At 41.6% G+C, this 10866-nt stretch overlaps 2 pseudogenes; both read left to right on the top strand.

Annotated features, from left to right (window-relative positions):
- The first annotated feature begins 1589 nt into the window (after positions 1-1589).
- On the top strand, positions 1590-7813 carry LOC147821356 (NEDD4-binding protein 2 pseudogene; annotated as a pseudogene).
- A 313-nt stretch (positions 7814-8126) lies between these two features.
- Positions 8127-8913, top strand: LOC101714491 (NEDD4-binding protein 2 pseudogene; annotated as a pseudogene).
- The last annotated feature ends 1953 nt before the right edge of the window (positions 8914-10866 follow it).

The raw sequence follows: 10866 nt of genomic DNA, 5'->3' as shown, positions 1-10866 counted from the left end.
AGCCACTGAGCTAAATCCCCAGCCCTCTACCCCTGATTTTTTTCAGATTCCTGATTCCTGGAATATTGTTTTCCATCCTGACTTTCAGTCTAGGAATTTCTTTTTTAATTAAATGTGTTTCTGTATGCAACAAATATATATATATATATACGCATAATATAATTGTGTAATGCTTCTTGATCCATTCTGCCAGTCTGTTTCTTTTGATTGGTGAATTGAGACCATTAACCTTGATAGTTATAACTGATATGTATTGACTTATCCCTGTCATGTTGTTTTTCTGTTGTTGACTTCCTTCTTTACTCTTCCGTTTAATTTCTTGCCTTGCCTGGTGGATTCTTTCTGTTGAGGTTCATGGAGTTTTAATCTTTGTTATCTCTTTCTAGAATATCCTTCAGAACACTTTGGAGTGCTGGCTTCATGGTTGTGAATTTCTTCAGCTGTTCTTTGTCATGAAAGTATCTTATTTCTAGGGCCCGGGATTTAGCTCAGTGGTTTCACCGCCTGCTGCGCAAGTGCAAGGACCCAAGTCTGATCCCTGGTACAAAAAAAATAAGAAAGTATCTTATTTCTCCATCAACTTTGAAAGATAGTTTTGAGAGGTACATCAACCTGGTTGGAAGTTGTTTTCCTTTAGGGCTTCAAATACTTCGCTCCAGATGTTACTCAGCCTAGACCCAGACCTGTGGTCTCAAATGATTCTCCTGCCTCAACCTCTTGAGTAGCTGGCACCATACGGGCACATGTGGCTGTGGCTGCCATACTGACAGTACAGTTGTGGAAAGTGGAGAGAAATATGACACAACTTTAATTAAAAGGTCTTATTACTGCTGAATTGTGTGAGATTTGAACCCTATTTTTTGAATTATGATTTAAATATCAAACATCTTAAATTTTATAAAAGGGAAACATTTGGGTTTTGGAACACAGAATGCCAAGGAAAAGGAAAAATCTTGGGGGAAATCCTTTTCAAAAGACTGCAAACACTAAGGAAGTTGTATCCAATGTTGCTAGTCATGAGGAACAGACCACTACTCTTCCTTGGGTGTGAGAGACAAAAATTGATCAAGAAGAACTCTTCACCAGTACCTCAGAGATGGTATCTGAGCTGGATTCTGATGTAGTTTATTTGATGCTTTCTGAATGTGACTTCAAAAAGAACATTAACTGAGTCCTTACTAAGTGCCAGACCCTGTGCACAACTTTTTCATGAATTATCTCATTTAATCCTCACAATCTATGAGTTGAAAATACCATCAATTATTCATTAGAATTATCTGCCACTAACAAATTACCTACAAAGGAAAGCCCGTCAGAATCACAGCAGACTTCTCCCCACAAACCCTCAAGTCAAGGAGAGCCTGGAGTGAAGTATTTCAAGCCCTAAAAGAAAATAACTTCCAACCTAAACTGTTGTATCCAGCAAAATTATCTTTCAAAATCGATGGAGAAATTAGATACTTCCATGACAAAGAACACCTGAGAAATTTTGTGAACATCAAATCAGCACTCTAAACAATTTTAAGCAATATCTTAGAAAAAGACAATGAAGATCACAACTCCATGAGGCCCAGCAGAGAGAAGGCACCATGCAAGGTAAAGTGAAAGGGGAGAACATAAGAAATAAAAGAACCAACAAGAGTAAAACATAATGACAAGGATGATTCAATATCTGTCAATTGTAACTATCAATGTTAATGGCCTCAATTGACCAATCAAAAGAAATAGACTGGCAGAATGGAATAAGAAGCAAACTCCATTAATATGCTGTATACAAGAAACACACCTAACTCAAAAGGAAATCCATAGGCTGAAAGTAAAAGGATGGAAAACAGTTCTCCATGCAACAAGAACCCAGAAAAAACCAGGCGTAGCAATGTTATATGCAGACAAAGTAGATTTCAAACCAAAACTAATTAAGAGAGACAAAGATGGTCTCTTTCACATCCTTGTGAAAGGAACAATCCAAGAGGAAGAGATGACAACCCTAAATATATATGCACCAAATACGAATGCCCCCAACTATACAAAACAAATATTAATGGACATGAAAAACCAAATAAGCACTAATACAATTGTAGTGGGGGACCTCAACACCCCTCTATCACAAATAGACAGATCAACTAGAAAAAAATTAACAATGAAATTCTAGAACTAAACCAGGCTATTGAACAAATGGACTTAATAGATGTTTACAGAGTGTTCCACCCCACAAAATCAGAATACACATTCTTTTCAGCTGCACATGGGTCATTTTCCAGAATAGATCACATGCTAGCTCATAGGACATATCTAAGCAAATGTAAAAGAATCGAAGTTATCCCCTGTATATTATCAGACTGTATTGCAATACAATTGGAGATTGATAACATAAGAAACTGCAAAACTCCCACAAACACATGGAAATTGAACAACACCCTCCTGAACAACCAATGGGTCACAAAGGAAATTAAAGAAGAAATTAGACAGTTTCTACAAGTAAATGATGATGCCAGTACAACATACAGGAATCTGTGGGACACAATGAAAGCAGTTCTACGTGGGAAATTCATAGCAGTGAATGCCCATATTAGGACAACAGAGAGAACTCAGTTAAATAATTAATGCAGAACCTCAAGCTCCTAGAAAAAGAGCATAACAAACCCAAAGCTCGTATAAGAAAAGAAATTATAAAGATCCAAGCAGAAATCAATGCAGTGGAGACTAAGAGAATAATACAAAAAATCAATGAATCAAAGAGTTGGTTTTTGAAAGAATAAATAAAATTGATAAACCTTTAGCCAACCTTGTGAAAAAAAGGAAAGAAAAGGCTCAAATCTATGCAATTAAGAATGAAAAAGGGGAAGCCACAACAAATCCAGCAGAAATCCAGAGAATCATCAATACCTACTTTGAGAACCTGTACTCTAATAAAATGGAAAATACAGAAGAAATGGACAGATTTCTAGATACATATGAATTGCCAAAATTAAATGAAGAAGATATAGAAGTTCTAAACACCCCAATAACAATGAGTGAAATTGAAAATGTAATTTAAAAAAACTTGCCAACAAAGAAAAGCCCAAGTCCTGATGGCTTCACTGCTGAATTCGACAAGACATTTAAAGAAGAACTATCACCATTATTCTTTAAACTCATCAAGGAAATTGAAAGGGGAGCAAGGCTTCCAAATTCTTTCCTGGAAGCAAGTGTTACTTTGATTCCAAAACCAGGGAAAGACCCAACCCAAAAAGAGAACTACAGACCAATCTCCCTAATGAACATAGATGCAAAAATCCTCAACAAGATACTGGCAAACAGAATACAGAGTGTCATCAAGAAGATCATACACCCTGACCAAGTCAGATTTATCCCAGGGATGCAAGGATGGTTCAACATTCGTAAATCAATAAATGTAATACACTATATTAACAGAGTCAAGGACAAAAACCATATGATCATCTCAATAGATGCAGAAAAGGCATTTGACAAAATCCAACACCCATTCATGATAAAAACGCTACAGAAAATTGGAATAGGAGGTCTTTATCTCAACCTGATTAAGCCTATCTATGAAAAACCAACAGCCAACATCATACTAAATGGTCAAAAACTGAAAACTTTCATGCTAAAATCAGGAACAATACAAGGATGCCCACTATCACCACTCCTGTTCAATATAGTTCTGGAAACATTAGCCAAAGCAATTAGAAAAGAGAAAGAAATAAAAGGAATAAAGATAGGAAAGGAGGAAGTGAAACTGTCATTATTTGCTGATGATATGATACTTTACATAGAAGACCCAAAAAACTCAGTCAAAAGTCTTCTAGACCTAATTGACAGATTTAGTAGAGTAGCTGGATACAATGTCAACACTCAAAAAACAATAGCCTTCTTATATGCAAATAGCAGACCCATTGAGAGAGAAATTTGGGAAATAATTCCTTTTAAAATAGCATCTAAAAAAATGAAATATCTAGGAATCAACCTAACAAAGGAAGCAAAAGACCTCTACACTGAAAACTACAGAACTCTGAAGAAGGAGATAGAAGAGGATATAAGAAAATGGAAAGATATCCCTTGTTCCTGTTTAGGAAGAACCAATATAGTGAAAATGGCCATACTTCCAAAACTACTATATAGATTCAATGCAATGCCAATTGAAATTCCAACAATATACTTCACAGAACTAGAGAAAACAATCCAAAAATTCATTTGGAAACAGAAGAAACCTAGAATAGCAAAAGCAATTCTAGGTTACAGAGACATGGCTGAGGGCATCACAATCCCCAACTTGAAACTAAACTACAAAGCTACTGTGATAAAAACAGCATGGTACTGGCAAAGAAACAGACCTGAAGATCAGTGGAATATATTAGAAGATGCAGGAACAACTCCAGGCATACTCAGTCATCTCATCTTTAACAAAGGAGCCAACAACCCTCATTGGAGGAAAGATAGCCTATGTAATAAATGGTGTTGGAAAAACTGGATCTCAACCTGTCAGAGATTAAAACTAGATCCCATACCTATCACTGTGCACTAAACTAAGATTGAAGTGGATTAAAGATCTAAATATTAAGTCAGAAACACTAAACTTGCTGGAAGATAAGTTAGGTAGAACTCTTGATGACATTGGCATAGGAAAAGACTTTATGAACAAATCTTCAGTAGCACGGGAGCTAGCACAAAGAATCAACAACTGGGATCTCATCATATTAAAAAGCTTCTGCACTTCAAGAGAAACCACCAACGGAGCTAAGAGACAACCTACAATGTGGGAAGAAATATTTAGCAGCTGTAGCTCAGACAAAGGTGTACTATCAAGAATATATAAAGAACTGAAAAAAGTCAGACCCTCCAAATTCAAGGACCCAATTCAAAAATGGATATCCAAAATCAACAGACATTTCTCAGACAAAGAAGTAAAAACAGCAAATAAATATATGAAAAAAATGTTCAACATCACTGGTCATTGGAGAGATGCAGATGAAAACAACACTGAGATTCCAACTCACCCCACAAAGAATGGCTGCTATCAAGAAATCAACAAATAACAAATGCTGGTAGGGGTGTGGAGTGAAAGGAACCCTTCTCCATTGTTGGTGGGAGTGCAGACTGGTGCAACCACTATGTAAATCAGTATGGAGAAACCTCAAAGAACTAGGACTCCAGGTCCCATTTACCCCAGCTAGTCTCCTCCTGGGAATCTTCCCCAAAGAATTAAAAGAATCATACCACAGCAATATATGTGCACCTATGTTTATAGCGGCACAGTTTATAATAGCTAAAGCTTGGAAACAGCGCAAGTGCCCATCGACTGGAAACTGGATAAAGAAGATGTGAGTTTTTTATAAAATGGAGTACTACTCAGCCATAAAGAATGAGAAACTAGAGACATTTATAGCTAAATGGATGCATATTGAGGCCGTACTCTTAATTGAATAAATAGGACACACGTGTAAATACCGAATAGTTTCTCTAGTGTGAGAAATTAAAAGTGTAAATAAGGATGAAAATGATGTAAATGAATAATTGATAATTTGAAATAAGAAAAGGTCCAAGGGTTTGGGGATGGGGGAAGGGGAAGGGGAAAGGGAAGAAGGAAAAGGAAAAATTATGCGAAAAAAAATGGAATCAAACTCTGTGTAAATAGGGAAGGGTGGAGGGGATGAAGGGTGCACAGGTAATGGGAGAAAAAATAAAAACTAAGGTACATCATGTTCTGGTACAAACACCCAATGATAAATGTAAATGTATTTTATACCTAAAATGTACCGATAAATAGAGAGAGAGAGAGAATTATCTGCCACTGATGCCAAAATAGAAGAATCATCTTCAAAAAATCTTTGTTGCTTCTGAAAACCAGCTAAGTGAAACAGGAAATTAAATGATGGAGAATTGCCCACCTGAAGAAGAAAGTGAAGATTCAAAACTGGATTCATTTTTGGATATGCAGATAACTGAAGACTTGGATTCCTTAACACAGAGTGCTTCTGAGAATTTGAACTCTTCTGTTGACCAAGCATACTCATTTTTGCCTTTGCCAGATGTTAATAGTCTTTTTGGGGGTTTTTTGGGTTTGGGGGAGGTTTTTTTTTTAGACAGAGGGTCTTGCTATGTAATTCAAGCTGGCCTTGAACTCACTATGTAGCTGAGGCTGGCCTCGAACTCACTGTGATCCTCCTGCTTCAGCCTCCCAAGTGCTGAGATTACAGGTGTGCACCATCACACCTGGCCCGAGATGTTAACAGTCTTAATAACTCAAATCAGGCTGGGTGTGGTCACATGCCTGTAATCCCAGCACTTGGGAGCCTGAGGCAGGAGGATCACTGTGAGTTTTTGAGGCCATCTCCAGCTACATAGTGAGTTTGAGGGCAGCCTGAACTACATAGCAAGACCTTGTCTCAAAAATAAATCAATATACCCGTCAGTTTATAAATTCACATTCAAATAATATGACTACTGTTCTTTCTACACAAAATATGGATTTGAACAGTGAAATTTTAGAGATTTCTGCCTCTTCGTTAAATTCAAAAACATTAACTTCACATTCAGTTTTGAATGAGTCCAAAAGTTTTATGAAGGATAACACATTGGCATTGGAACATAACCATCCAGAAGATTCTCTTCTCAGTGGTTCTTCAAATCCAGTGAATGACTCTACTGTGGGTTGTAACAATCTCAACCAAAGACAGAAGGTGCATTTAGATTCCAACTGTGCTGAGGTTTAGCTCTCTCAAACCCCTCTAGATTTGGATACCACTGAACCTCAGGCTGCTTTAAACCTTCCTGTGCAAAATCCAGAGCTTGACTTAGCAGGTACAGGTGGGGATCAGAAATCTATTTCTGTCTCTGATGTTTTTGTACCTTCTGAAGGGTTTAATTTCAAGCCACACAAACAACTGAACTTCCACCAAAAGAGGATGTGAATTACGGCCCAGTACTTATACCTGTACTTATCCCTTCACTGCTCCCTCTTTCTCCTTTCTCCTCCTCCTCCTCCTCCACTGATGTGGAATCCAGTGAGTCCTGCTTTTGACCTTTTTCAAGGAAACCATGGCTTTGTAGCTCCCACTGTAACCAGAGCTCCACACTGGAGACCTGCCAACCACACATTTCCACCCTCAGTCCTTTCTCACACTTCCCCAACAAAGGTACAGAGAAATCAAGAGGAAGCAGGTGCTGATCAAATACAAGAGCCTCTTATTTCTCGGGTTTTAAGAAAGAAGACAACATCTTATGTTGGACTATTTCTTGTTCTTCTCAGAGGGCTTTTGAGATCAGGAAAATCTTTTTTGGCAAGGTCTTTCAAGAAGATAATCCCAGTGGAGTTATTCTTAGCACTGACGATTATTTTCATATAAATGGGCAGTACCAGTTTGATGTAAAGTACTTAGGAGAAGCACATGAATGGAACCATAATTGGACAAAATAAGTATTTGAGAAGATAGCGCCAATCATAATTGATAATACCAACCTACAAGCATGAGAAATGCAACCATATGTTGCTTTGTCACAGAAACATAAAGTCCTTTTTGGGAACCAGACACATGGTAGAAGTTCAAACCAAAGGAACATGCAAGGCATAACATTCATGCGATAAGCAAAGAAAAAAATACCAAGAATGTTGGAACACAAGCAGTGTTTTGTTTCAGTGCCAATAATCATGGGTTCTTCAGTGCCAGAGAAAATTGAATCTATTAAGTTGTGTGCATCTTGTGAAGACAGAAGTTCCAGCCCAAGAGAGAATGAAGACAAGACCTCTGAAAAAGAAGAAAATGTTTTATCCTTATCTTTGAAGCACCTAGAGTTAATTGAAGAAGAGTCTTGAAGTGACTTTTTTGATACCAGAAAATGTTACATGTCTCCCTCATGCAGATTCAAACAAAGGAAGAGAAGAAATAAGTGACATAGCATTCAGAGAGGTTTCTCTCAGGAAGCTCCACATATGTGCCTTTCTGACTCTGAAAGCTAAGATCAAGCAACAGACAAGAGGGGAAAAGAAGAGAAAGTAGAAATGGCCTCTGCAAAAGAATGTACTGAAACCAGTACAGATCCTCCTATAGAGAGAACACCACCAAGTATTTGCTGTGATGAAAATAATCAAGAAAAATTTGATTTTGCAAATACTGTACCGTTTCAAAATGAAATCTTCACCTGGGGAAATATTAGAAGAAAGAATCATGGCAAAGAAAAAAGCTGTTGGGAAACAAAAAGCAGATCAGGCTGGGGATTTAACTCAGTGGTTTTGCCACCTGCTGCGCAAGCGCAAGAACCCGAGTTCTATACCCGGTACCAAAAAAGAAAAAAGCACATCACCTGTGGAAATGTTTCCAAGACATGAGCTATTAAATTTTGTTGGTGATTAGCAAGTTGATAAGACTATTGGTCAGAGGACAAAAAGAAGCCAAAAAGCTGAAAAAGCTTCTTCATCTGTACAAAATGACAAAAAGTATAATCATCCTCAGATGAAAGCGTAGAGGATGGCAGGAAGTCACAGTGTGATCCTTCAGAATCCCCCAGTAGCTAATATGGTACTTATGAAATTACTGAAGAAAACTCATTTAGCAATGTCAGTGACTGGCCTTGTGATTCTTTAGCTCAGAGAGGACACAGATCAACAATCCCCAAGGTTAATAGAAGTAAACACAACCTACAATTTGGAACTAATAACAATATAAACGAAAGGACCTGGGATTTAGCTCAGTGGTTCCGCCACCTGCCTCGCAAGCGAAAGGTCCTGAGTTCGATCCCTGGTACAAAAAAAATTTTTTTAAACAACATAAATGAAATATCCTTGTACACACCCCATGAGGCTTGTTGGGGCACAAGCCCTGAAGAAATAAAATTGTGGGTAGCTCCACCCTACAAAGTTCTGAGGTACACCCCAGTCAAATGACCCACAAGAATCAAACTTACATACATAAGTAAACAGATTCGTGGGCAACGCACATTGCCTCCTTTAATCAAAAGTGTAGCAACTGCTTCTGGGGTACTAGAGCCGCAGACTTGAGCTGAATTCCCAGGGGCAATGTCTAAAAGAGTCCCCCCTAGAAATTTTTCAGTAAAAGAATAGGGTACAGTTGCAGTATACTAATTGCCAAAATAATTTTATACTAACAAATCACAAGTATTTGTACAGAAGCAAAATTTTCAAAATAACATTTCCTATATTCTTTGTTTTTCTAGGATGCTTTCCTTTTTCTTAGTATATGTTTGTGGTAGGTGATGTTTACATTTCTCCAGTGGACTCCGAAAAGACTCAAACATTTAAAGGGACTACACAGGAAATCATAATGCTCAATGAAAATGTCCACAGGCGGGGCATGCTGGTGCAGGCCTGTAATTCTAGCGCAAGAGGCTGAGGCAGGAGAGTTGGATAGTGAGGAATACCTTGTCTCAAAACATAAAATAAATTACAAATGTCCATCTCTTATCCCTCCTGAAGTGAATGCAGACACCACGGTGAGTTCTCCAGTCATCAAGAGCCAGTTTTCCAGGCCTCTCCCCGCCCAGTGTGCCCCGGCCTCCGCCAGCTGAACAGAGTAGGGCACCCCCGCTCTGGCAGGAGTCGCACATGCGTCTCTGCACAGCTCCCTTGGGGATCCCGGTCCCGGGGCCCAGGGCCCCTGTTTCCCCTTGGCGGCTGCAGGAGGGCCCAGCACACACTTCTCCTCCACTCTGCAGGTTCGGGGGTGCCCTGGACCCCAGTTGTCCTTGTATGCAAAGGCATCTCCCCCCTCATCTTCATTGGCGACCCCAGTCCATGGGAGCCTAGAAGAAGTCTAGGCATTGGAGAAGCTGGAGGGATGATGGCGACATCTGAGGATCTGGCAAGAAGTCGCAGGGCTGGGGGTCTTGGGACAGGGCTGGGGCTGGGGCTGGGGCTGGGGCCAGGGCTGGTGCCAGGGCTCGGGCAGGCAAGACACTGCACTGGCTGCAGTTCCCGGGCTGTGAGCAGACCTGGTTGTGGCTGGAAAAGGTGGATTGCGTGGCTGGGAAGGCACTGGAGGGCCCGGGTGCACTGGAGGGCCCGGGTGCACTGGAGGGTCCGGGTGCACTGGAGGGCCCAGGTGCACTGGAGGGTCCGGGTGCACGGAGGAAACCTGCGGACCCCAGGAAGACTGGAGGCGCGGCAGCAGGGCCAGGAGCAGGGCCAGGAGCAGGGCCAGGAGCAGGGCCAGGAGCAGGGCCAGGAGCAGGGCGGCAGGCAGTGGCCTGGCCAGGCACAGAGCGTGGTTTGCCTCGAAGCCCAGACGCGCCCTGTCCTCGTCCTCCTAGCTGCTCCCGGCGAAACTTGGCGCGCCGGTTCTTAAACCACACCTGGAGGGACACAGGAAACCCGGCGGGGGCTGTCAAAGGGGCGCCTCGAGCACCTGCCCCTGCCCCTGCCCCAGGTAGGAAGCTGCCCGTGGGAAGCGTGGGAAGGGTGGGCGGAACCAAGTCCCCAGGACCCTGGAGGGAGAGGGAGAAGGGGGGAGGGGCCTGGGACAGGGCTTAGGGTGGGGCTGCTGCACAGGCCCTGGGTGCACAGGGCGCCCTGAGGTCTGGGACCCGAGAGCCCTGGGTCCTCGAGCTGCAGGTGCAGGGATGGAGGGGAGTCCGGGCCAACACGGGTCCAGCCTGGAGCCCCTGACACAACCACCACCACCACCCCGGTCCCTCTGCCGATCAGGGCTGCTGTCCTTGCAGCTCAGGGCACCGAGGTGGCCCTCAGTCCTCCTGAATGGGTCACAGACCTGTACTTTTTCCTCTGTCACCTTCAGCCTCACGGCCAGCGCTGCCCTCTGCTCCTGGGACGGGTGCTTCTCCTTGGCAAACAGGGTCTCCAGCTGTTCCTGTTGCTCCTTGGTGTACACCGTGCGCTCCTGCCGCGGCCTCTTT

The sequence above is a fragment of the Heterocephalus glaber genome, unplaced genomic scaffold (genome assembly GCF_053883595.1).
Source record: "Heterocephalus glaber isolate CG9 unplaced genomic scaffold, H.glaber_assembly_v1.0 deba00001744, whole genome shotgun sequence".
NCBI classification, from domain to species: domain Eukaryota; kingdom Metazoa; phylum Chordata; class Mammalia; order Rodentia; family Bathyergidae; genus Heterocephalus; species Heterocephalus glaber.
This window is presented reverse-complemented; position numbering and strand designations above follow the sequence as displayed.